Here is a 27,476-nt window from a genome sequence, read left to right as displayed (position 1 = left end):
CCTGCAAGGAGCTCAGCCAGCCTGGGCAGCCCGGAGTGGGCACTTGGCAGAGGGAAGGCCCTGCCACCCTCCCTGGGGACCAATGGGCCTGGTGACCTTCTGTCAGGACCCAATGCCCTTTCCTCTATGTCAGCCCCACGCACCCCCATCTGCTTCTCAGGGAGACGGACGAGTCTGCAGACCGGGAGACAGCTCATTTCCTGCCCAGAGCCCCTGGCCTGTCCCCTGACCGCTGGTCATCTCCCTCTTTGCATAGCCGCTCACTGGCCACCTGCCTGTGACTGGGCCGTGCTGAGGCTGAGAAGGACCCTGCCCTCAGGGAGCGCCGAGTCCTGTGGAGGAGAGAGACCCAGAGGAGACAAACCAGGGGAGCGGCAGGGTCTCTGTGGGGGGCAGGACAGGGTGTCCCTGGGCACGGACGTCGGCCTGGGCCTTTGTGCTGGCCCCTGGGCACTGCTGGGTGACTCTCTCCTTGGACCTTGTGGTGCGCAGGGCTGACAGGGTCCTTCCTGGGGTCCCGTTTTATAGAAGAGGCGACTGAGGCCCCAAGAGGCCAAGCCTCCTCTGAGTCTGTGAACTGGAAACTGAGCCTTGACCCCAGACCCCAGAGTGCAGGGGTCCCAGGCTCTGTCTCCAGCAGGCGGGGGAGGTTCCCAGGGGACCACCGCATTCCCTGTTGCTGGCACAGTGAGGAGGACCTGAGCAAGTGGCCACTATCAGCACCGACGCCCGGTGAGGAGGTCAGAAGCCCACAGCTTGCCCTGTCCCAGATGCGCTGCCTGTGCAGCCGGGGCACAAACCCCCATCTCCTTCCCCCTCCCGGGCCTGTCCCTGACCCTGACCCCCAGACTCAGGCCCCCACCTGTGCTGGGTGCCTGGGTCAGACCTTCCAACCAGGGCCCCAAGGTCTGAGCATCTACATCAGCTCAGGGGTCCCTGCCAGCCCTAGCCCTCGTCCTGCCTGGACGTCGGGTCCCCCTGCCTCCCGGCCTTGCCGTGGTCCTGGCCCCTCTGCCCGTCCTGGCCTGGTCCAGCTGCAGCTGTGTCTGCCCCACCCACCCCTAGCCCTTTAAGAGGAGGCTTGGAGCAGCCCCAAGCCATGGAATAGAGCCTCCTCTAAGCCTGGGGTGCTGTCCCCACTCGGTCGCAACTAGGGCATGCTGGGGCAGCCTTGGGTCAGCCTGATGCCCCATCCACCCCCCTAGCCCACTGCCCTTTCCCAGAACCCCTGCAGGCAGGCTCTCCTCTCCCAGACATTTCCAGAAGCTGCTGAGGTCTGTGGAGAGGAGAAAGGAGGCGAGGGGCAGGGGAGGGTACAGAGAGAGGGAGGAAGCAGGAGACCAAGGCGAGGGGCCCTACGTCCCCACCAGCGTGGACACCAGTATTTTGGCTCGCTCCGAGGCAGCAGCCAAGGACATGCTTGTCCCGGTTTTCACGAAGTGACCAAGGACCGCCCATCAGCTGCGGCTTCTGGAACCACTGTCCTAAGAGGCGACATGGAGGGGCCTACAGGTGCACTCTGCCTCCTGTCACCCTTCTGGTAAACAGTTTCCAGGTGAAGGTCTGTGCTTTGTGCATGACTTTGGACGGCCACCCTGATGGGAAAGATCCCAGAGAGGACCCCAGGGACCCCATCACCTTCGTCAGGAGGGCTGCAGGCCGCCTTCCAGGCCGCGAGTCCTGGCTGGCCTATGTCCCCAGTGTCCCAGTGTGGGGCACTGGCCACTCTGAGTGCCCACCATCAGGGCTGGGAGCCCTCTCAGAACACTCAAGTGCCACAGGCTTGGTTCAATTTTCATTTTCTGTCCAGTTTAGTGTCGTTGTGGCCCGAGAGGGGCCCCTCTTCCCCGGGGGACTTCGCTCCTTGGTCTGGGGTGGGGGTCACAGGTGCCCAGCCACCTTCTCCTCCTTTGGGGACACAAACTCATTGTGTTGCTGGAGGGAGCACCTTCCCAGGCCTGTAGGCCATGTCCCTGGGGAACTGGGCCCAGAGAACAGCCCCTCCTGCCGCCCCTCCTACCGCTCGCCCCTCCTCCTCTCCCGCAGCCTTGCCTTCTGTGGCTCCCATCCCCCGCCCCAGTCAGCTCTGTCCCACAAACCCCGCATCGTAATTTCCCAAGGCGGCTGAGCCTGAGAAGAAGCTGCAGGCCGCTGTTTGGGCTGGGAATATGACTCCGTGGGTTCCCAGGGCCCCGTGAAGTCCCACCACCCCTCTGCCTAATATAGAAAGAACTAATGAGTTGGCTCCCCCAGGAGAAGGGCTGCCATCTGTCCTGGTTTCAGATGCTGCCTCTTGTCCTGCGAGGAGAAGCTATGAGTCACCTGATTTCCCTGCGACCGGAGAGGAGGCGCCTACCAAGGCATTGAGTGAGTGGAGCGGGCAACAGCCAGCAGTGGGGATCTGGTGACGGGGCTGCGTGCACCAGTAGAGTGCCCCCTCTACCCCAACCCCCAGCTGCAGACCTCGTCCCCAGGGAACCCGGGGCAGATGCCCCGCAGAGGCCAGCTCGTACCCCAGTTCTGGGCATCGCAGACCCATGTCACCATGATTGGCTTCCTGAGTGGACCACGCACCTCTGCTTCCAGAACCCCCGCCGGGAAGGCAGAGACGCACACAGGCTCCCTTCCACAGCAAGGACAGCGACTCAAAGAGTGCTCGAGGCGACAGATCCACCCCAGCCTGGAGATCTGGCCCCAAGTCACAGGCCCGGCCGCAGGCAGCCCTGCTCCCCACCCGGCTCTGCCCCGAGCACCCACTGCAATGCCAGGGCGGGGCCCAGCAGCCAGTCAGGCCCTACCCAGGCATGCAATGCCCACATCTCCCATCCATTCATCCATCCATCCATCTAGTATTTTGACGACCCCCATGTGAGCACACAGGCTAGTGCCGGGGACCCAGAGCAGAGCAAGTCACAGCCCCAGGGCAGCACCAGGGCAGCGGGGAGGGAGGCCTGGGGGGCTGCTGGGAAGGGAGGGAGAGGTCGGGAGGGCTCCAGGGAGGAGGTGAGGCCTGAGCTGGAGAGTGTTTTTGGGGTGGGGGGGACGAGAGGAGACACACAGGTTCTCGAAGCTGACGAGGGGCAGGCAGGGCCTGGCCAGTGCTGGCAGGTGAGGGCCAAGGTCCATTCCTGTGTGGGACCCCAGGTTCCAAGGATGTGGACAGGTCCCGACCTGTCCCCAGGCAGGGCCAGCCCTCTGGGACCTAACAGAGCCCAAACTCCCGTCAGTCGCAGGCTGGAGAGGAAGGCAGGAGGATCCACCACTGACCCTGGGGGAAGGGAGGCCTGCCCAGACAGGTTGCCAGTGAGACGGCCGGTCAGGTTGGGACGAGGTGTCCTGGGGATCACCATGCCTGCTCTGTCCACCTCTGCCCTCGCCAGCGGGACCGAGACAGGCCCAGGATGGACCCCTCTCCCGACTCAGGTCCTGTGACAGGCCCACGCACGCTGCTGTGCTCCAGCGGCTGGTCTGCCCCAGCAGCCAGCCTCCCTGGACTGGGCAGACATGGACGGCATCCTGGATGGCCCCACGGTTGGGCAAACCTGAATCATAATGGTTTTCCTGAGCCACAAAGCAAACAGAAGTGGTTCTTCACTGTCCCCTAGGGAGGCGTCTGCTGAAGCGTTTGAACTGGCTCCAACCTGCGCGGGGCCAAGTCCACTGAGCAAGGCCATCTGTGACGTGGCGCCCTGCCCTGTCCATCCTATACAGCCTCACCCTGGGTGAGGCCCTGCTCCTGCAGGCGGGGCCTGGGGGGGAGGAGGCCCTGGGAAGAGAGGGGAGTCCTAGGGGGGAGGAGGCCATGGGAGGGGAGGTAGTCCTGGGCAGGGAGGGGGGTCCTCCAGATGCCTGAACTCTGGCATGGGCAGTCTGTGGTGGCACCGTGAAAGGAGAGGCAGCAGAGGGGCAGCTGTGCGAGGCTGAGTGAGGCTGCAGCCCAGGTGGGTGGTCACTGAACTCCCACTGAGAATGTCATTGTCACCTGACATTCTGTGTTCCCAGCATCTGGTCTGCTTGGCAGCCCAGCCTCCCCCTAGGAGGTGCTGATCACCCCGAGTTGGGTGCCCTCCTCAGAGCCTCAACTCCAGGCATGAGGCCTGGGGCAGGGCAGGTGCCCAGTATGCATTTGGTGATGCGGGCAGAGTCCTGTCCCAGGTGTGCTGGGGGAGCCAGGCCACTGGGGAAGAGACTTCATACGGGGGAAAATAAAGGCCCCCACGATGTCCACGTCCTAGACCCGGGACCCATGAACATGTCACGTACGTAGCAAAAGGGAATCAAGGTTGTAGATGGAACCAAGGTTGGTGATCAGCTGATTTTAAGATGGGGAGATGGTCCTGGATGGTCCAGGTGGGCCCAAGGGTCCTCGCAGGGGAGGAGGGAGGCAGAAGTGTTCAGAGGGTCAGAGAAACACCTACTGGCTTGAAGATGGAAGGCGGGGCCACAAGCTGAGGAACGCAGGCTCTCTAGAAGCTGGAAAAGGCTTCCAGCTCTAGAAACAGACTCCCCAGGGGCCTCTGGAAGGAACCAGCCCACCCACACCTGGAGTTAGCCCCAGGAGACCCTGTTGGACTTCTGACCTCCATATCTGTGGGAAGATGAATTTGTGCTTTTTAAGCCAGTAAGCTCGTGGCAGTTTGTTACGGCTGCCCCAGGAAACTCACACACCCTCCCTCCTGGAGCCTAGAGTCCAGGCAGAGAAAAGAGCACGCGTGCACACACACGAGAAAACCCGCACGGCACTGCCCAAGGTCACTGCGTCCTCCGTCAGCCTGGGGTCGGCGTCTGGACCGTGAGTCTGTGTGTGGCTCCAGCATGGCTGAGATGCCCAGCCCACAGGGGCCGCCAGCGCAGCTGCCAGCCCCGGCTCCCGGCCCTTGTGGTGGTCCTGAATGGTGGACAGTCAGCCCGCCAGGCCCTCAGAGGTAGTGGGGCCAGGCGTCACCTCACAGGAGGGAGCCCTGCGGGGGGCTGAGATAACAGGGCCCCCGTCACCGCGCCTGCCCTGCGCCGCCTGCCCTGCGGTCAAGCCCTCCTGGGTTCAGAGCGGAGAGCCCAGTTGCTTCCAGGTCAGGGAGGACAAGCTCCTCTGCTGCCTGAAGAAGGGCTACTGCCCCCAACATGCAGCTTAGGTTCCAGACTGGACGTGGAGGGGCGACAACAAAGATGACGACGAGGACGGTGACCATGATGATGACGACGGGGGGTCGCAGGCTGGGGAGTGCTGAGACGTCCTCGCAATGTTCCTGTGGAGTATGGTGGCGGCCTCAGCTCTCAGCGGTGCGGCCAGTGACACTAGGTACAAGGTAAGGGTCTTGAGCAGGTGCGGAAAACACACACACACACACGCCCACACTCACACGCTCGCCCTCTGGTGAGATCCCCCAGCAGGAAACGCCCCAGGAGGCTGCCTCAGGTTGGGGGACACTCTTCGTCCTCTTTAACTTCTGAACCTTCTGCAGCAGCATCTGCGGGTTTGTGGCCAGAGGATCTTTGGGGGTAATTCGCTGCTGTGGGTTCCGGGGCAGGTTGTGGGCAGCAGGAGGACGGTGGGGGTCATATGGGGCTCCTGGGGTTGCCAGGCTGGGGCGGGGGCGCCTGCTCGTGGGTGGAGGGCGCCCTCTGCTGGCCACAGAGGAGGACAGGCCCTCCTCTGGGGGCTGCACGGTGATCTGCTGGGGAGCCCCGGGGAAAGCGGTCTGGCCACGCCCCTCAAGCTGGCCTTCTCCCAGGGTGCCGCCAGCCCCTCTGGCTCCTGGGGACTCGCTCTTGCTGTCACAGGAGGGTGGGCCACCCCGCAGTGCCCAGACCCGCTCAGCACAGCCTTGGCCACCTGGGCCTTTCCCTGAAAGGCGGTCTCTTCGGGTCAATGACCGTGGTCAGCTGCTCTCCTGGGAACGTGATTGCTGCTCCTTCCCCCGCCCGCCCCCGCGAGCCCACGTCAGGGCGCCATTCCCGGGAAACGGACGGGACTGGAGCCACATTCCTGTTCACCCACCAAGCGCTGGGGCCCACCACAACGGCTCTGCCAGAGTGGGCGGTGGATGCGGGTCCCTGGCCGTCACATTCTGGGTGGACAGAGCTGGTCTTTGTGGGGTCGAGGAGTTTTTAGCTCTTCTATGAATAGACGGGCCCACAAAGTGCACGCCTTGGGCTGGGGCTCTGTGACCCTCGTCTGGAAGGCCTCGCCTTGCCTCCCTGCAGTGCCGTAATTGCAGGCATCATATTTTTAGTTCACACTTGACGTCTGAGTGCAGCTCGCCTTCGGGGACCCCTGTCATCAGCGGCTCACCAGGCGCCACTCCAGGGCTGAAAATGACTACCTCCGCCCCAACGGGCATTTCAGGCCACGTCAAGGCCCCTGCTAGAAGCCCAGGAGAAGGGAGGCTGGGGTGGGAATCGAGCCTGAGAAGCCGAGCGTCCGCTCCTCGGCTCGCCAGCAACTCCTGTCGGTGGAGGAGCAAAGGAAGGCGTCCCTGATAGAACTTCCTGGTGATGTACAAGTGGCCTCCCACGCGAGGGGGCTGCTTCGCGGCTGCCACCAGCTACCACTGCAGGAATTTCCTGTATAAACACAAAGGCGTCCATGGAGCCTGCGGGTACCCTCGCCTCACCGCCGTCCTGCATGCCCCCTCTGCCACCCAGCTGGTGAGAGGACACGGAAAGAAGCCCAGACAAGGAGGTCCCGGGCCCGGCAAGGGGTGGGCACCTCCCAGCCATGGGTGAAGAGGGCCTGAGTGGACCCCAGGCCACAGGCAGGGCCAGCGAACAGGTCCTGAGCTCTGGGGCCGGCGCTGAACCACTGAGGGCACACTGGCAGAAGGCTCTGGGCTCTGCGACCCATAGCTCTCCAGGGAAGCAGGTCGGAAAGCCCCGAGGGGGAGCCAGACATGGAGGTGGGCTGGAAGGTTCTGGATCCTGGAACAGCTTCCTAATGGAGGCCCATGTCTCAACAGACATGGCTCTTCATTGGGAGCGTCTGTGCGTGTCCACCTGCTCTCAGAGAAACATCGGAGCATCGCCACCGCCCTGCGAGCACCGTGGTTGCTGTGGAAACCAGCTGTCACCTCACAGGGACAGCACAGCTACGCCTTGCTCCTCTCTGGGGACGCATGCACTGAGGACACAGTGCTGTCCTCGCTGCATCTCGGCTCCTTCCACGCCACCCCTTGACCCTCCTCGGCCCTGGGCTGCACAGCATGGATGCAGGACACTCCCGTCCACAGGCAGAATCAGACCCGCGGTGCAGCCTCGGAAAACACCCCCTTGGAGGCAAGATGCTCCTGTCCTGGTTCTGCTCCAGGTGCTCCAGCTGCCGCAGAGGCAGGACGGGGCCCTGTTATCCGGAAGCTGGGCGATGGAAGCTGGCCGACCACTTGAATTGTCCCCTGCCTTGGGGTGGCCCAAGGCCGATGCAGCCGCCCAGGTGAGCCACAGTCTGGGGTCCATGCGCCCTGGTCTCAGGACTTTCCCTGAAATCTCTAGGACAGGTCTGGCCCCTCACACTGTGCCGGAACACCCTTCCCGGAGGACGAAGCTCTCCACAGGAAGGAGAGACCAGGGCTCTCAGGCAGGAGTGTCCCCCAACCCCCCAGCCCTACCCCACGCTCTGCAGGACCCCCCCCCCCCCGACTCCCTGGAGGCGCGGCCTGAGCAGTGACTGGAGGGAACCGAGACACGGCCCCCATCAGCCTGGGCCCTGGGCAGCCCTCACCACCCACGGACATGCCTTTGGGGCCCCACTGTCTTCACTAGCAGGGCTCTGTGTCTCCAGGAGCCTATGCCCAGCAAATGGCTCCATTGTTGGTGATGGGCTTCCCGAGACCATCGACCCTGCGGCAGGAAACACCAGCAGCTGGCGCACTCAGCTTCTCTGAGTCTCTCCCCTCGAAGCCCTTTCCTCGCTCTTCACCAGTCCTGGACTGAGGTGCCCAGGTCTCCGGTCCCAGCCGCAGTCAAGGCTGGAAAGACTTACCTTCAACCAGACCTCCAGGTCTCAGTAAATTCCCACTGGCCTCCCCTCTGCCAAGCCGGGCGACCCCAGTCCTTCCCACCGCGGGGGCACAGGATCTCGAGGTTCCCGGGACACTGGTGAGGGTGTGTCAGGGACCCCTCCCTGGAGGCCCACTGTGGCCATCAAGTGACTCAGGGGACCACGGGACCACAGGCTGGGGTGGGGGACTGGAGGAGTCACCCCAAGTCGTCCCACCCCAGCTGGAAACGTCCTAAGGGCACCGCTGCCTGACACGGACTGGGTGCCAGGACTGCTGACCGCTCCTCCTTGTCGCTGAGGGACAGCCTGCCAGCGTCGGGTCCCCACACACCCTACTGTTTGGGAGGTCAGTTTTAAGATGTTTCCATTTTGGTCACAGTGACCGACAACCAGCCAACTCAGGCCAGTAAAGAGCCCGATGTGGGTCCCCAGGGTCCACACAAGATCCCCCCAACGCAAGGCACCCCCCTGGACCTCTGTGCTGGTAGAACTGGGATGGAGTTTGAAGAGTCAGAGCTTCGAGTAAAGACCTCCGGGAGCACGGGGCTCAGGTGGGATTCAGTGTGGCCACACCCTCTCTAGTCCTTGGCTATGAAAATGTGGCCGTCAAATTTCAAAGACAGTCATTCAAACTTCCTGACAGTGGAAACTCTTCACCCAGAATCCTGCGTGGATCCTGCGGCCTGAGGCAATAGAGCAGGGCTGCTCTGCTTAGGAGGCTGCAGGGCCAGGGCGGCTCTGGCCTCTTGGCCCTGCCCCTGCACTCCTGCCCTGGGTCACTGAGTCCTGCAGCCTCTGGTCTCCCTGGAGAACCACACATGCCGGGGGCGTGGCCTGGGCAAGTCTGGCTACCCAAGGCTGGGAGTCAGCGAGACGTCCTTATAAGGTCATCTAAGGGATATTTGGCCAGGCCCTGGAACCCTGGAGGCTTCATTTTAATGTGCGCACTTGGGCAGGTTTGAGAGCAGGAAGAAGGTGGGATTCCATGGGGAGATGGGGAGACGTTTGCCTATCTCAACCCATCGGGAGACATTTGCATATCTTAAGAGCAGAAATCAATCACCTTCAGGCTGAGAGTTCATGGGGTGGGAGTTAGAGGTGTCTGTGCTCTGGAGGACCCTGAGCTCCCCACCCATCTCCCCCTGAAGCCGTGGGACCTGGGTCCCGTGAGGTGGCTCAGGCTGTGCAGTGCTCCCCTTGGCTGCCAGGAGGATTTGCCCGCTTCTGCAGCCCTGAGTCTTGCCCACCTGCCCAAGTGACCGTCACTGTAAGAGGCACCAGTCCCACCCAGGATCAACTGGAATTTAGTATAGAAATGGGCAGGAAAATCATACTCTCCTGTTAGGTTACTCTAAATATTGTAAATATATTTGTTCACCATTTGATCTTTTCTGTAATGTTTATGAGAATTTGGCCTGAGCAACAGCTTCCTCGAGTTTGTTTAAAACATGTGATCAAAGTCAAGTACCTGAGGGTTACTGTAAATATTCAATAAGAACATGGTTACCCTTCGACCTTGTTCCCAGCACAGACACAGATGAAAAGAAGTTAATCCTGTTAATTTGCTGTTTTCTTGTTTAAGCTGAAGGGTGACTCAAGGGTCACAAGGATTTATGAGTTTGTTTTGCAGAAGAAAGAGAACTCCTTCAAGGAAGTTATGATCACCAGATAACCAGCCCCTAGCCGCCACTGACGCCCAGAAGTCTGGTTACCCAAGGGCTTATCTGGAGTGAAAGAAACACAGATTCTCCCTTTGTTTCTCTGCAACTCCTCTTCCCAAGCCCCTTAGCTCTATAAACCCCCTGCTTTCTTCTCTTGTGAAGGTGGATTTGATAGAAACCATCCTCCCACCTTCTTGTTTTGGCCAATTCGAATAAACCTTTCTCCATCTCCAAGCACCCGATGTCTCAGTGATTTACTGAGCATCAGGCACAGGAACTTGAGAAAAAGAGGTTCCATATCACAATGAAGTCATCATTTCAGACGTGCTGCTCCTGCATAGAAAGAACTCTAAGTAAGACTAAAGTTCACAGTTTTCATACTTTTAATTTGTAGGAAAAAAATTGTGTTTCAGGGGAAAACTATGTGTTGCTTAGAGGGCATCTCTCCAGGGCATCTGATTCCAACCTCCTGGTCTTGGAGCTCCCTCCTACCTCGGCACGTGGTGGATATTTGTCTCCCGGGAGTTCAAGAGAGCCCGTGCAAAAACCAGGATTTCCTCCATTGATTTCGATATTCATGACCTATCCACGTGTCTCTCCTTCAGATTCTCCTTGGAGCTGCTTATAACACCTGCCTGGTTCTCCCTTGAGTAACTGATACTGAACCAGTGGGCTTGCCTCCTGATGAGTTAAATAAGACTCTACACCAGTGGAAGTTGTCTCACAAAGTAAAGTGTATTTGCAGCAAATAGGAGGCCATGAGAAATCATTTCCAAAGTCATGGCGTCCCTGAACAAAGGGAAGCAGGAACTTGTATTTTGGGTGGGGAATGAATATTCAAAAGGGAGAGGTGGGTACACTGCAGATTATGGTAATGAGGCTTATCTCCATTTAAAGAGATCTTCACATTAAAAATAAGGCAAGGTCATGGGCGTAGCTCTTATAGGGAGGCTTGGTTAGCTTCAGGGTGGTTGCTGGTTGTGTCTACTTAACATAAAAAAACAAAAGCTTGGAAAAACAATTAAATGTTTCCAGACCCACCCTTGAGCTCCTCAGGGCACCAGTCTGTGACAGAACGACTGAGTAAAATCTTTAACACGAGCTCATTTTTGTATCTGTGCTCCCAGGTTACCCGAAAATCACCTTTTAACAAACTTATTAGGTTTGTAGGAATTATTTACTACTCACGAAAGTTGCGTTTGTTAATCCACACAATGAAAGTACTTAAGGAACCAAACATATTAAACTAATAAATGCAGTTTAAAATGTGGGAAGGTATTTAAGGTTCTAAGTGGGAACGATTATTCAAAGACCTGGTGACAGTTTTTAGACTTATTAATAGAATTAAATGTATAGTATTGTTAAAAAGAAAACCACAGCCCCCAAACGGCGTCACTTGTGCTAAAGCCCCTGACACAAACCTAGATGTAACACCTGGTCTGACTGGAGCGTCAACCTCTCCCAGAGATGTCGTCCGGCTCGACCAGTCTGGAATTTTCCCGTCAGATCACAGTGAGGTGATCTGTCACGTGAGCCCTCTCACCCTCCCCCCCAGGAAGGAGAGGAATCTGCATCACAAAGACACTGCCTTCCCCTCCCCTGGGAGACGGCCTGGCCTAAAACAATCCTCTTTTCTTTGCTAACAGCTTCCCTGCCCCACCCTCTTCCTGTAAAAGCTTCCGGTTTGTATAACCCTTGGAGAGCCCTTCTCCTTGCTAGATGGGACGCTGCCCGATTCGTGAACCGCTTAATAAAGCCAATGAGATCTTCAAAGTGACTCGGCTGAGTTCCGGTTTTTGACAGTATGGACTTAAAACTTATGGAAAGTCTAGGGTTCCGCAGCAGCGGGGCCCTGGCCGCCCGCCTCCTGTCCCGCCCCCAGCCTCTGCTCCGGCCCCAGCGCTGAGCGTCCACACGCGCCCGGCCCGGTCCTTGCCCTGGCCTTCCCTACTGGAGCCCCTCCAGCTTCAACTCAGACCCAGAAAAGGCCCCTCCCCTGAAGCCCCCCAGAGGTCAGCCTCCTCCGCGCCTCTTCCCTTGAGCACGTGTCTGTGCAGGTAAAGCAACGATTCAGTAGCTGTGTCTGCGTCTCTGGGAGCCTCCCACCCGTTTAATACGCCCCGCCGGGCCCACTGCCTCCCGCGCCCCCGACCCCCAGCCCGCTGGCGCTCCCCCCGCGGCTCTTAGGGGCGCGATGCCGCAAAGCGTAGGCAGGTGGCGCCGCTGCACCGTGGCGACCTCTCACCAGAAGACTGAGAGGTGAGCACCGCGGGGCGAAGGTCTGCCCACCCGTCTGGCCCGAGGCCCTGCCCTCGGAAGGCCCTGTGTGGGGCTCGAGGCCACAGAGGCTCGGGCCGGGTCTCGCTGAATTGTCCCCAGAGGGGCCGGGTGAAAGAGCAGGGACTCACACGGCCTTTGAGACATGTGCTGGCCTCTGCCGTTTGCAGGAGTTCCACACATCTGGAATCTTCCGCGCACCCTAGAGGGGTAATGTGAGCCCAGGGTTCAGAAGGGGCAGCCGAGGCACGGAGCGGGTTGTCATTTCCTGGCCTAGGTCCGGCTGCTCAGAAGTGGCCACGTGGACCTGGCATTCCAGCCCCCGATCCTGCCGCGGGTCCCTCTGCCCCCAAGCCCCAGGTGGGCGGACCCACGGGTGGCACGTGAACTCCAGGCAGCTGTGCCTTGGGGGCCCAGTTTCCGGGGGTGCTAGATACGCTGAAGTTCCTAGGCAGCGCCCGGCCCCCAGAGCAGAGGCCCCAACAAGGCCTGAACCAACTTCCCACCGAAGAGGGGTCAGCCCCCGGCCCTGGAGGCCAGGCCTAATGGGGCCAGGGGCTGGTCCAGCGCCCACAGGGGAACGTGAGGGGCGTGGGCCTGGGGGTAGCGTGACACCTGTGCGTGAGGAGGCTGCGTGCTTGGTGGTCGCTGTGTCTTCTGCTGCTCGGCCAGAAGAGGGCCCCCATGCCCCTCCATGGCTGTGCGGACCACCCAGAGACTGCAGGGCCAGGTTGCGGGGTGCTCAGTGGGCAGCAGAGGGCCCAGGGGCTGGGCTGGCTCCTCCTGTGCCCCTCCCTCCTGGGCTTGAGCCCTGTTGGCACTTTCAGCTGAGCTCTGATGGCGGCTCCCACCCACTTCCGGGGATCAGGTGGCTCTGGTGGCCACTCTGAGGGCCATCCCCCCAGGTACAGCACGTGGCTGTACTAGGAGGGTCTGGGGGCCTGCAAGGCCGTCCTCTCCACTGCTGCCCCATTGGGCTCATGGTTTTCCGCCAATGGCTGCAGCTCACCCTGCCCCCTATACTGCAACACCTCAGTCCACAGGATCCCAGCGCCCCGAGCATACCCAGGGCACAGCTGTCCCCCCATTCTTTCAAGGCGGACCCTCCTCTCTCCTCTCCCACGCCTCCTCCTTTCCTCGGCTCTCCAGCTGTGCATCCCAACAGCTTCCTGCACACCACAGGCACCTGCCCCCCTCGCTCTCCCCTCCCTCTGCCTCCCTCCCGCCCACAACTCTGCCCACAGCCCCTGGGGGGTGGGTGGAGGTGACTCTGGGCACAGGGAGGGGCCTGCGGAAGGCCCAGGCCATGCCCCTCCCCCAGGCCCCAGCCAGGGCGTCTCCTGCCCATCGTCACAGCCGGCTAGGCACTGAGGTGGACATTGGTCAGGATGGGACAGCTGGGAGCCACCACCTGGCCCGCTGCTCAGGAGCTCCCCAGCAGAGGGGGCCGCCTATGGGGGCGGTTCTGGCTCTGGATGGGACTCACCTCCCGAACACACCTATGCACACCTGGCCCAGCCCCAGCATCCCCCTGGCACCTGGGAAAGGCCAGTCTGCGCCCACTCACCTGCATCGGGGTGCCGGCCAGGTCAGTGCTACTCAGAGCAGGAATGTTTTACGGGCAGCACCAGAAATAACACACTTACTAGAAAGATGGTGTGAGTATTTTATAGACTGAAGCACAGCCCCACTTAAAGAGGGATCCATGTTGTGGGGGAGATGGCCCTCCTGGTCCCCATGTCGCACAAAGGCCGTGGTGGGGGGCATCCCATGGTGCAGGCTATGCCCTCCCAGAGCTGCAGCCCCAGCTCCCCCACCCGCCCCGCTGCCCCGCGGGCCCGGCACCCCACCTGTCGCCCCCCGGGGCCCAGCTGACCCCACCTGTCCCCACCCTGGACCCAGCTGACCCCACCTGTCCCCACCCTGGGCCCGTGCGGACCCCACCTGTCCCCACCCTGGGCCCGTGCGGACCCCACCTGTCCCCACCCTGGGCCCGGCGGACCCCACCTGTCCTCACCCTGGGCCTGTGCGGACCCCACCTCTGGGTCTTCACAGGGTTAGGGGCCTTTCAGTAGCTGACCCTCTCTGCGTGGAGACAAGTCTTCATGGCCACGCAGGGCAGCCCCCCACCCCACGGGCAACCCGTCCTGCACCTGCCTTCCTGGAGCAGGGCACCATCCTACCTAGCAAGCTAAGCCCAGGATGATTCACCTCGCCTGGGCTCTGCGCGCACTAGGGTGAAGCTGCTCAGAGCCAGGTGCCCATCTCTGACCAGCCACGTGCCTTCCCCTCTTTGGTCTCTAAGGCCCCTCCAGGCCCCCTCCTCCAGGAAGCCTTCCGGCCTCCCCACCCTCCCTCCTTCTGCAGATCTCAGGGGCCTGACTATGACCAGATCAGACTCACTCTGCTTGAGGTCCATGTAGAGGGGATGGAGAGGGATTTAGGAGGGAAGGAGTCACCCAGGCAGAGGGTCTGGATGATGCCATGTCTCTCAGGGCCTGTCCCCAACCCACAGGAGCCCTGTGGCCCACCAGGCATCTCCTCTGTGTCCAGCCTGTGCTCACCTACAGCCTGAGTCCCAGGCCGGCTCCGAGTGGCTTGTCTGGCACATGCTGGAGGCCCCCTGAGACTCAGCGATGCCACGATGGTGACAGTGTTTCCTAGGAAACCACAGCCAGCTGCCAGACGCCTGCCTGTGGGGCGCAGGTGGGGGCTCTGCGGCTGGTGCAGGCGGGGACACCCAGGCGGGAAGGTGTGTGTCCCTGTGTGTGCGTGTGAGAGTGGGGTGTGTGGGGGCCTGTGTGTCTGAGAGGGGGTCTGTATGGGGGGGTGTCTCTGAGCCTGTGCAATTGTGGGTCTTTGTGAGGCGTATGTCTGAGTGCCCTGGGTCTGTGTCTGGGAGTCAAAGGGGTGTCTGTGTGTGGGTGTGTGTATCTTGGGCGGAGTGTGTGTGTGTGTCGTGGGTGTGTCTCTTCTTGTCTGGGGTTCAGGACAGGCAGCCTCACCTACCCAGCACCGAGCTGGCAGTGTCAGCCAGCTCACTAGTCCCCGCCCACCCAGCGACGAGGCCCTGGGCCATCTGGCAGACTCCCCTTGGCACACAACAGTGGGGCCAGCCTGCGACAGTCACTGGGGCCGACCCCAGACCTGGCCTGGAGGGTGGCGTGACTGGCCGAGGGGCCAGGCAGGCCTGGAAGGGTGTGTGAGGCCACGGCCGGCTCTCAGCAGGAAGCGGACGATGCCTCCAGCTCCTGGTGCTGTCCTCAAAGCCCACCGCCCCGAAGCTTCCTGTCAGCCCCTCCCTGTCCCTGCCCAGCCTCCCCTCTGGGGCCCTCTGCTGTCCCTCCTCTGCCTGTGAGGACAGCAGGACGAGCCTAGCACTGGTGTCCCTGTGAGGTACCGCGCCCCGGCCCACAGGCTCTGGGGAGGGACTTGCTTGTGTCTAAAGATCTCCTGGGCTTTTGGCTCCTGCAGAGCGGGAGACTAGGAGAGCTGTGGGTCACCATGGGGGTCACCGGCTGAGCCGTGGACAGGGCGGAGGTGCAGGTCACGAGGTGCCCTCAGAACACACTGGAGACCAAGGTGCGCTCACGCCAGGCCCCTCGGCCCCTCCTCTGTCTCCCCTTGACCTGCGTATAAATTACTGGGGTGGCACAGGGCCGCCCCTCCCTATGCCAGGAAGCCTGGCACCCAGCGAGGGGGAAGGACGGGAGGGACCTGTCCCCAGGGGCTGCAGGCCTGCTCAGACCGTAGGGCAGCCCCCTCTGTGGCCTGTGGTGTGCAGGGCTCGGCTGGGAGACTCAGGAGCTTCGGTGGCCTTGTTCTGGAGAGGCCACAGGCTCAGGTGGGTGACCTGAGGTGTGGGCCTGAGGACTGGACCTGACAGGGGCAGGGCCTGGGGTTCACTGAGGCCTGGGGGTGCCCAGCCCCCATGGGGCACCAAGGACAGAGCCATCCTTGGGCCACGCCAGCTGGGGCGTGGCTGTCCACAGTGGTCCTCTCTAGCCTCAGGACTGTCCACAGAGGCTCAGTGACCCCCAGCCCACCTACCTCTGGTGGCCCAGCAGAGGGGCCGGTATGTCCTTGTGGGGAGCCCGTTGCCCCTCCCTGGGGGGCTGTGCAGCCCAAGGCAGGGCACAGTGTCATGTTGACTGGGGACCCGGGAGGCTCCAAGCACCCCCAGAGCCTGTGCCCACTGGTTCACTCATTTATTCCTTAGTCGTCATTGGTTCCGCCAGCCCCTGAGCTCCGGGCCCCAGGAGACGCTGTCTCCTCGGTTCTCTCTGGCTCAGCTCTCAGTCTAGTGTAACACCACATTGCAGACCCCGTTTCCTTGTGGGAGTGTCGCTGTGAAGGGAAGTGTGGCCTGAAGAAGGAACCAGCCACTCTGGGAGCATCTGGGGGACTTCCTGGAGGAGGCCGTCTCCACGCTGATGCTGAAGCAAGAGTGAGTGTTAGCTTGGCAAGGCTGGGTGTTAGCTTGGCGAGGCTGGTGCTAGAGGAGGGAGGAACTTTCTGGACAGAGTTTGCATGGCCGGCCTGGTGCAGGGAGTGAATGGGGGTACTCCTCTTGGTCCAGCCCAGACACGGCACCCCACATCAGGAAGGCGGGGGGCTGACTGGTGGAGGGCTCAGCAGGGCCATGGGGGTGAGTCAGGGCAAGGGCCTGGGAACCAAGGGGCCTGGTGCAGTCCTGGTAAAGTGCCTGCCTGGGCCTGGAGCCTGGGGGGCTTGAGGGACTGGGGACCTGGGGTCCTGGGGCCTGTACCAGGCAGGTCTGCTGTGTGGACTGTGGAAGAACCTTGGGGGGCTCCTTGGGAGGGAACGATGTGGGGACAAGCTGCGGGGGCCACTACGGGAAGGTACAGGGGGCAGGGCCTGAACGGGGGAGGTGCGGGGCGGCTCACCCCCAGCCGGGGAGCAGAGCTGTCCAGAGAGCAGGCAACATCAGGTGCCCTGTCCTGGGGTCTGCCTGGGGGAACGGTGGTGAGGAGTGGGGCTGAGGCTCAACGCCAGCAGTCACTAAAGCACATTCAGTGCACAGGGGCTTCAGGGCCCCTCTGTGACCGGGACCTCTGCTTCCGCCTTATGCCCAGGCCCCAGGAGAAGCAGCCCATCGAGGTGCCCCATCCTCCAGGCACACGGCTGGGCGAAGAACAAGGAGGCCGGGTCAGGAGGGGCTTGGGTCTTGCCAGGCATAGGCACCAGCCAGCAGAGCCCCCCAAAGGGCAGGGAGCAGCCTCCTGGGGCCAGGGCTGGGTGCTCTGAGGGGCCCACTGTGCTGAAAGAGGAGATGGCTCCAGGGGGCCCTTTCTGAAGCAGCAGAAGTGGCCGTCACCTTGTACCCAGCCTCCAGGAAGAAGGGGCCTGGGGTGGAGAACGACAAGGAGGGAAGGAGGCAGCAAGGAGGTGGCAGCCAGGCCGCCCTGCCTCTGTCGGTGGCCTCCCTCCGTGCCCGCCCTCCCCCCACTCTGCTCCCCACGACCCCAGGGGCAGGCCCCTTGGTGGATGCAGTCCCCAGGACAAATGCACCCAGGATCCGATACAGAGATTTCCCTCTTTGCTAATTGGCGTATGTTTGCCTTAGAGGCAAATGAAAGAGTTAAAACATGCAGAATTTACAGTTAGCATTTTAAACAAGAGCGTTGTCCCATTTACTCTGATATTGGATAAAGACAGACATGATATCTTCCCGAAGCTGACGAGAATGAATAACTACTGTGCTGACATCATTTTGCAGGGCCTCCGTCAGGGCAGTGGCCCCATGCTCCCGGCCCAGGGCCAGTGGGGCCCGTGGCGGTGGGTGGGGGCACCTCCCTAACCCCCGTGTGTTCATCTGCCCGCCAGCCCCTCCCACTCGAGCCCCAGGGAATCAATGCTGCTCCTTTTGTAATAAAGGAGACTGTCAGGCTTCGTTCCACGTGAGCGCTGTCTGGGGAAGGAGGAGGGAGCATTTCATTATGTAATTGTCACGGAGGCTAATTCAGCACGGTGCTGCCAGCGCGAGAAGCGGCTCTTCCTGGGTTCTGGAAGCAACAGCAGAACCACGGTTTTGGCGACGGGGAATGGTCTTGTTCAATTAATTTAGCCATCGTGGACACCCGGTCGGGCACAACAGAACGACAAAGCCTGGTGGTGGCTGGCCCACAAGACTCTGGGCCCAGAGAGGCCAGGAGACCGGAGGGGGTTTCTCCCAGGGGTGGGCGCCTGGTGGGACCCACATGTGGGTTGGGGCGGGGCGGGGGTGGGGTGGAGGGCTCAGTCCTTGGCGGGGTCTGTGTTCCAGCATGGGTGCTGTGAGCAAATTGGGAGGGGGCCCTGGTCCTTCCCTGATCATGTGCAGGCCCCCCAGTCGTGTACAGTCAGGGCTCTGTGGCCCTGCGGGACCCGCAGGAGCCCGAGGGCCTCGGTTCCTGCTATGGTGAATTTCACGTGTCAACGTGGCTGGGCCGCGCAGCGGGCTGTTTGGTCAACACCAGCCCAGGTGTTGCTGTGACGGTGTTTATAGATGAGAGTTAGCATCTATAGTCAGTGGATTCCAAGTGACGCAGAGTGCCCTCCACAGGAAAGACATGTTCCGTGTCTCCTTTACTCACACCAGTAATACTTCTGACACCAGACGTGTGAGGTTTTCCCCGCGCTGAGCGGTTCTCTGCAACGCCTGCTGGGTGTCCTATGATCCTACTCAATTCTGACACTAGCAGAGTTAGGGCAGACCACGGTTAAGGGCTCAGTCCCACAAGACTGCCCCCTTCAGATGCCGGTCACAAGTAGCGGGTCCCCAGGTCACCCACAACTCTGCTACAAGTCGGAGGTTCCCATGACCCCCCCGCCTCCAACCCCGCACCAGGATTGAATTATTTGCTAGAACAGCTCGCAGAACTCAGAGAGTCACTGACTTACGTTGACCAGTTTATTGTATTATAAAGGACACAGATGAACAGCCAGACCAAGAGACACACAGGGCGAGGTCTGGAAGGGTCCTGGGTGCAGAAGCTTCTGTCCCTGTGGAGTTGGGGTGTGCCCCCCCCAGTACGTGGCTGTGTCCCCCAACTGGAAGCCCTCCAAACCCCGCACTGTAGAGTTTTTTATGGAGGCTTCGTCACTCAGGCATGATTGATCACTAACTCGATCTCCAGCTCCTTTCCCCTTCCTGGAGGATGGAGGAGCATGGATGAAAGTTCCAGGCTGCTAATCAGGGCTTTCTGGTGACTAACCCCCATCCAGAAGCCCACCAGAGTCACCTCGTTAGAACAAAAGACACTCCTATCACCCAGGAAATTTCAAGGGATCTAGCAGCTCTGTGTCAGAAACTGGGGGCAGAGACCAATATATATTTTTTCTATTATTTCACACCCTCCATGAGGTGGTGAGCCTCGTCTAATCAGCTGAAGACCTAAAGAGAAAAAGACTGAGGTCCCCTAGCAAGAGGAAATTCTGCCCCTAGGCGGCCTTCAGACATCAACTCTTCCCTGGGTCTGCGGCCTGCAGCCTGCCCTGCAAGCTTCAGACTTCCCAGCGCCCACAATCGCGTGAGCCAGTTCCTTAAAATAAATCTCTCCCTCCCTCCCTCTCTCTTTCACACACACATCCACGCACACACATTGGTTCTGTTTCTCTGGAGAATCCTGACTAACACAGCAGCCCGGCAGTGGCGCTGGGGCGTCTGTGAGAAGGGGCAGAGCTACAGACACCCCACGCCCACTTCCTCTCCTGCTACCACCTCTCTGGGCCTCCCAGGCCCCCTCTCCATCCTGGATCTGGTTCATAGGGCTGCAGCTTGGGGTCAAGAGACTGCAAGGCTCAGAGTTGGGTGGGGGCCAAGGGCACGAGTGGGGGGGAGGCTGCCAGATAAAATACAGGATATTCGATTAAGTCTGAATTTCAGATCAACAATGAAGGGGACAGACTTACACTAAAATTATTTGTTATTGATCTGAAATTCAAATCTCACTTGCTTCAACTTTGATTTTTTAATTTGCCAACTCTGTCCACCCTGGGTGGGGCATCGGGCTGGGGGAGCACAGGGGCAGCCCTGTGTGCCATGTGACAGACCAGCTTGGCCTTGTCCACACTCGTCTCCACCCAGGCCCACCTGCCCTGGCGCCCCCTCCTGGAAAGGAGCTCTCGGCATGGAGGCTGTCTGTGGAGGGGGCTGGACGTAAGGGTCCCAGCACAAGGGTTGGTGCTGCAGGCAGGGGCTGGACCAGTGGGTGCAGCTGGGACATTTCCTGAAGCCGCTGTCACGGCCATGAACACATACCACCAGGCCTCTGTGGACAGAACGACGAGGGGAGACCCGCATGCACCCTATAGCTGGGTTGCAGAGCCCCCTGCTGCTTGGCCGAGGAGGGTCAGCCAGGCCTTGGAAAGATCCCAACAACTCCAACCGCCACAAGTGGGCAGGGACGCTTGTCTTCATGTATATCTGGGGGATCGGCTCAATTCAATCATTTTCTGGTCTCTTTCAGAACATCTGGCATTGGCTGGACACTCAACTCCAGCCGAGAGGCGGCATGATGCTCAAAGGAAAACAGAGATGCAGGGAGGGTCCCTCACCCACGAGAGCCCTGAGTTCAGACAGAGCATCGGGAAACTGAAGCTGCTCCTGCCCCTCTGAAGGGCTCTCTGGGGTTTGGGTCCCTCTGGACACCCTGAGAAGTATGGAGGCCACCAGCGACCTCTGGTGCAGCCCACTCACCACAAGTCCAGGCCAGGTGTCCAGGGCCCCACTGAGCGAGGACAAGATCAGCAGAAACATGACCCCACATCAGCCCCCTGACCCCTTCACGCTCTGAGGGGTGGCTCGGCCTTGGCATCGGATCCTCCCAGTTTCAGCCTTGATCCTGGGCCTCATGGTGGCATCTTGGCCTTACGGGAAGGCTGGGGACTTCCTTCACAGCGGCCTCCTCAACAAGGCCTGGAGCAGCCTGTCCACAAGCACAGCCAGTAAAACGAGCTCAGGTCCCCGAGTTGCAGGTCCCAGGCCCCTCCTCAGAACCGCCTGCCGGCCAGCCCTTCTACACACCTGTCTTGATCTGTTCTGATTATAAAAATCGCAGCTGCTCATCATACGTTATTAAGAAAATGTGAAAAACATTTAAAGAAGAAAATTAAAAGTGCCCACAATCGCACCCACCAGAGAGAATCATAGTTGCCTCTCTGGTGTATTTTCTTTGGGGGGCTATGCACACACATGCACGTGCAGACACACACACACAGACACACACGCAGACACACAGACACACACACACACACACACACAGACACATGCGCACAGAAACACACACACGCAACACACACACAGATACATACACACATATATACGCAGAGAGAGAGAACAGTGGAGGCAATTCTGTGTACAACATCATTCCATACATGTTTTTTCACGCATTAAAATTTGTTCAGAAAGACAGGATTTTAGTGGCCGCCTCACGTCCCTCCACGAGGGACTCCCGTAATGAATTCGTTGCCCCTGCATTTTGAACACGCCATTTGTTTCCGTGATTTATCGTTTATGAGCAGCCCCTGATGAGCATATCTGCCCTGCTCTGAAGAGGTCACGCTCCCTGGGAGGGTATTCTGGGGGGATTACTGGATCCAACCGTGAGGACCCTTTGAAGGCTCTTGGTGTAAAGTGGGTTAGGCAGGCCCATGGCCTGGGCAGCCCTGAGGCACTGCGCACGGCAGGGCCTGACCCTTCGAGATGCTCAGACCAAAGGTCAACTTCCCTAAATTCTGCCACTTAGACCCTTTGCACCAAGCACCCAAACCTTCTGGCAGTGAGACCCTGAGGAGCAGGGTGGGACGGGGACCAGAGGGGAGCCTGGCAGGGCGTGGCCTGCTGTGGACACCAGCAGGTGGGCCCAGGAGGCCCCTCCTCAGGAGCACAAACCCACCCTGTGCCCTGATCCACAGGGTGACCTTCACGTCTCTTTAAGTACTTTTGTCCAGTTTTCAGAATTTTAGGGAGTACCCTGTTATGTTTATTCTTAACTCTTTTTTAAAATAGCTCTATTGAGATATAACTCACCAACCACACAATTCACCCATTCAAAGAGTACGACAGAATGGATCTTAGTGTATTCACAGACATGGGCAACCATCACCACAGTCCGTCAGTTTCATCAGGTCAAAGAGCACCTCCATATCCTTTGGCCATCGTCCCTACCTCCACCTTCCCCCCAGCTCCTGGCCACCGCTGATCAGCTTTCTGTCTCCATAGATTTCCCTCCTCTGGACTTGTCATACGAGTGGGAATCGTTTCATATGTGGACCTTTGTGTCTGGCTTCTTTCACTCAGCATCATGGTTTCAAGGTTCATCTGTGTTGTAGTGTGTGTCAGTGCCTCATTCCTTTTTATGGCCAAGTAATATTCTACTGCATGGATAGGCCACATTGTGTTTATCCAACCATCCACTGGTGGATTTTTTGGGTTGTTTCCACCTTTTGGCTATGGGACTAATGCTGCTCTGAGTATTTGTGCACAAGTTTCTGTGTGGACAAATGTTTTCATTTCTCTTGGGCACACACCTAGGAGTAGGACTGCTGGGTCATACAGTGACTCTGTTTAACCTTTTGAGGACTGTTTTCCAAAGGGGCCACACCATTTCGCATTTGCAGCGGCAGTGAAGGAGAGTTATTATCTGACTTGTTATTTGCAGCCATCCTGGTGGGTGTGAAGTGGTCCCATTGTGCTTGCTCGCTGCACGTCCCAGTGAGAAGCTGAGCAAGTCAATGTCCAACAACCGGGGTCAGACAAATCAGCCACAGTAGCCACAAAGGGCACAGGCCAAAGGAGTGGATTCTAGAGAATGTGAAGGGGGATCAGAAACATTCGTGTGAACATTAAGAAGATCACAAACTACTGCCAAAACTTGAAGGCAGAAACAGAGGTAAAAATGAAACTGGCTAAAACCCCTAATCCTCCTGATTCCATATTTTTAAAGCTCATTTTTTTTTATTTTAGGATATTTTATTTTTAGAATAAAATGGATTACTGTATGGGGAAGGGCTTAGAAGAGCTCCTAGGCGTTGTTATTATTGGTGTTGTTTTCATTATTATATTTCAGTAAGTGTTATTATTTTCTCCTAGAGGGGAAGGAACACGTCTTGATCAGTTATGGATCTTCCCAAACATATGTCATAGTATAAATATTTGAATTGAATTTAGATCACTGGCTAGATTTTCCAAGTCTTGCATAATATGTTTAATTCTAGTAGAACCTTCGTCTTTGTTCTGTAGACAATGCAAATCTACACACTTGTGCCCAGCTGATCCTTCGAATATCCCTTTAGGAGCAGGTGGTCCTGCAGAGGGGAGCGTGGCCCTTGAAGGGCCGAGTGACCCAACCAAGGAGTGCCTTCGTTCCTTTCTGCCAGTGGCCTTCAATCTAAGTGGTATCTTTTTATTTATGTATTCATTCATTTATTTTTAATTTTTAATTTTTTTCTTTCTTTTTACCTTTTGACCCCCTTCACCCATTTCTCCCACCCCCTTCCCTGCCTCTGGCAACCACCAATCTGTTCTCTGTATCTATGCGCTTGGTTGTTGGCTTGTTTCTTTTAGTTCTACTTATAAGTGAGATCATACAGTATTTGTCTTTCTCTGTCTAGCTTATTTCACTTAGCATAACACCCCCGGGGTCCATCCATGTTCTCACAGATGGCAGGATTTCATTCTTTTTTATGGCTGACTGATATTCCACTGTGTATATATACCACATCTTCTTTATCCATTCATCTGTTGATGGGCACTTAGGTTGCTTCCATATCTTGGCTATTGTAAATAATGCTGCAATGACCATAGGGGTGCAGAGTTCTTTTCAAGTTAGTGTTTTCATTTTCTTCAGATAAGTACCCAGAAGTAGAATTGCTGGCTGGTGTGGTAGTTCCAGTTTTAATTTTTTGAAGGACCTTCATACTGTTTTCCATAGCAGCTGCACCAGTTTACATTCCTACCAACAGTGCATAAGGGTTCCTTTTTCTCCACACCCTCACCCACACTTATCTCTTGACTTTTTTTTTTTTTTGGGAGGAAGATCAGCCCTGAGCTAACATCTGATGCCAATCCCCCTCTTTTTTTTTTTTTTCCTGAGGAAGACTGGCCCTGAGCTAACATCCGTGCCCATCTTCCTCTGCTTTATATGGGACGCCACCACAGCATGGGTCAACAAGCAGTGCATCGGTGCACGCCCGGGATCCGAACCGGCGAACCCCGGGCTGCCACAGCGGAGCACTCGCACTTAACCGCTTGCGCCACTGGGCCAGTCCCTCTCTTAACTTTTTGATGATGGACATTCTGACAGGTGTGAGGTGATGCTCCCTGTGGTTTTGATTTGCATTTCCCTGATGACTAGTGATGTTGAGCATCTTTTTGTGTGCCTGTTGGCCATCTGTATGTCTTCTTTGGAATAAGGTCTATATCCAGATCTTCTGCCCATTTTTTAAGTGGATTGTTTGGGTTTTCTTTGCCAAATAGTTGTATGCGTTCTTTATATATTTTGGACATCAATCCCTTACCAGACACATGATTTGCAAATATTTTCTAGCATTTGGTGGGTTGATTTTTCATTTTATTGACTGTTTCCTTTGCTGTGCAGAAGCTTTTTAGTTTGATGTAGTCCCACCTGTTTATTTTTACTTTTGTTGCTTTTGCTTTCGGTGCCAGATTCAAAAGATCACGGCCAAGACCAATGTCAAAGAGCTGACTGCCTATGTTTTCTTCTCAGAGTTTATGGTTTCAGGTCTTACGTTTAAGTCTTTAATCCATTTTGAGTTAGTTTTTGTGTACGGTGTAAGATAGGGGTCCAGTTTCATTCTTTTGCATGTGACTATCCAATTTCCCAATGCCACTTATTGAAGAGATTGTCCTTTCCCCATTGTCTATTCTTGGCTCCTTTGCCATAAATTAATTGACCTTATGTGCATAAGTTTATTTCTGGGCTCTCTATTTTCTTCCATTGATCTGTGTGTCTGTTTTTGTGCCAGTACTAGGCTGTTGTGATTACTATAGCTTTGTAGTATAGTTTGAAATCAGGGAGTGTAATGCTTCTAGCTTTGTTCTTCTTTCTCAGATTGCTTTGGCTATTTGGGCTTTTTTTTGTGGTTCCATATAAATTTTAGGATTATTTTTTTATTCCTTTGAAAAATGTGATTGGAATTTTAAAAGGGATTACATTGACTCTATAGATTGCTTTGGATAGTATGGACATTTTAACAATATTGATTCTTCCAATCCATGAGCATGGAGTGTCTTTTTCTTTCATTTGTGTTTTGATTTCTTTCATCCTTGTCTTGTAGTTTTCAACATACAGGTCTTTCACGTCCTTGGTTAAATTTATTCCTAGATATTTTATTTTTTTTGATGCAATCGTAAACAGGATTGTTTTCTTTATGTCTCTTTCTGGTAGTTATTAGTGTATAGAAATGCAACCGATTTTTGTGTATTAATTTTGTATCCTGCAACTTGACTGAATCCGTTTAATTGTTCTAATAGTTTTTGATGGATTCTTCAGGGTTTTCTATATATAATATCATGTCATCTGCAAATAGTGACAGTTTTACTTCTTCTTTTCCAATTTGGATGTCGTTTATTTCTTTTTCTTGCCTAATTTCTGTGGCTAGGATTTCCAATACTATGTTAAATAAAAGTGGCAAGAGTGGACATCCTTGTCTTGTTCCATATTTTTAAAGCTTATTTTCTTATTACAAAAGCAATCTGTGCTCTTTACAGAACAATCACAAAATATTGAAAGTAAAAAATTATGTCCCACACCACCCCCAATCTCTCAAACACCCCAAGACAATTCCTGCTAACCCAGGTCTTGTCTTCTCAGAACTGTCTGAAGGTGCAGGCCTGTGCCCGTGTATGTACGTGCATTTGTAACCAAAGTGAGCTCCTAGCACACCACTGTATCACAACCAGATGGTTAACCAGCCCCCAAAGGTTGAACATTTACGTTCTTCCAAACGTTTCCCTTACAAACATCGAGCAGGAGGAGCTGGTAAAGGAGAGGAAAAGAGAGGACAAAAAGCACGGAATTCAGTGTCTTTAGAGACAAAATGATATATTTCAGATAAAATGATCTGGCACGAGAAGAATGGGGGGAAGGGTGGCCTGGGGCACGAGGGCCCTTGTCCCCGTTTTGTGTGGGGTTGGACACGTCCATAATAAAATGTTTGAGAAGTACGGGAGGGGACCAGAACAATTCTGAAGAAAATGCGTGTGGGACTTACAAGGTTGCACAAGCGCCCCAAGGCTCTCACAGACCTAGAAGGGCAGGGCTGGGGAGTTGCTTTTCAACCACATTTCTTCCCGGCCAACTGGTTCCCACCATGCTCCTCCGGAGGCCCCTGGAGCTGAGCACAGGTCCACGCGGGTGGGGAGGAGAGCCGCCCCAGACCTCACTCAGACCCTGGTGGGGGACGGGACTGTCCTGGCCCTTCCTGGACTTCAGTCCTATAACAGCTCAGTCTTTTTAATACACAAATAATTTGCAGGTATCAGCAATGAGTTAGCTCTTTAATGGGGCTGTAATTTTTAAATGAATATTTGTGAGCTGCTGTCAAGCTCCGCTGAGCCAGTGTGCGCGCCCTGCAGCCTGGAGGTTCCTGACGCTGAGCTGAATGACAAGGCCTGGTGATCCTCCCTGGGCTCCAGGAAGGCTGGCCCGCCTGTGGCTTCCGTCCCCGGGTCCACTGGGCTTGTGCTTCTGCCTGGCGTGCACCCACCCTCCGCTCCCCCATCTCAGCCCTCAGCTCCCCACCCCTCCTTACCCCCACCCCCATCTCACCTTGCCCCTCACGGAAGATTGTCACTGAGCTAACATCTCTGCCAGTCTTTCTCTATTTTGTGTGTGGGTCGTTGCCACAGTGTGGCTTGATGGGTGGTGTAGGTCTGCACCCAGGATCCAAACTGATGAACCCTGGGCCACCAAAGCGGAGCGTGCAAACTTAACCACTACACCACCAGACCAGCCCCCTCCTGCCAGACGTTTAAAGGGAGGCCCAGGACTGGAGGGACCTTTGGTTTGAAAGGGAAGGCACAGGCCAGCCTGGAAGGGGGTGCATGGAGGGCAGTCCTCTGAGTGATGAAATGGCTGAGATCCGGGTTTCCTCCCGCGGGGATGTGCCCGGAGCCCCCCAGGGCTCTTGGAACAGTGGGCAGGCCATTTAGGTAAAGAATTGGGCCTCCTGTGTGCCCCTGAGCTGTGAGGGAGCCCCCCCCCCAATACACCTGACAGCTCTTTCCAGATTGTGTCTGGGTTTCTCTTGGTGCATCAGTTCTACCAACGAGAGGCTGGCTACATCTGCAACAGGGGCTGCAACCTGGTCAGGGGCTGTGTCCCCAAGCAGGGGCTGCATCCTGGTCAGGGGCTGTGTCCCCAAGCAGGGGCTGCGTCCTGGTCAGGGGCTGTGTCCTGGTCAGGGGCTGTGTTCCAGGGCCTGGCACACAGGTGTCTACCCTGGGAGCTTGGTGGACACTCCTCTCCATGGGTGGTGGCAGGAGGGCAGCTGGTGGATGAGTTCTAGTGGCAGGTCGG

The sequence above is a fragment of the Ceratotherium simum genome, chromosome 6 (assembly GCF_057802395.1).
Source record: "Ceratotherium simum simum isolate JZ-2026a chromosome 6, ASM5780239v1, whole genome shotgun sequence".
Classification (NCBI taxonomy): domain Eukaryota; kingdom Metazoa; phylum Chordata; class Mammalia; order Perissodactyla; family Rhinocerotidae; genus Ceratotherium; species Ceratotherium simum.
Note: the sequence above shows the minus strand (reverse complement) of the source record.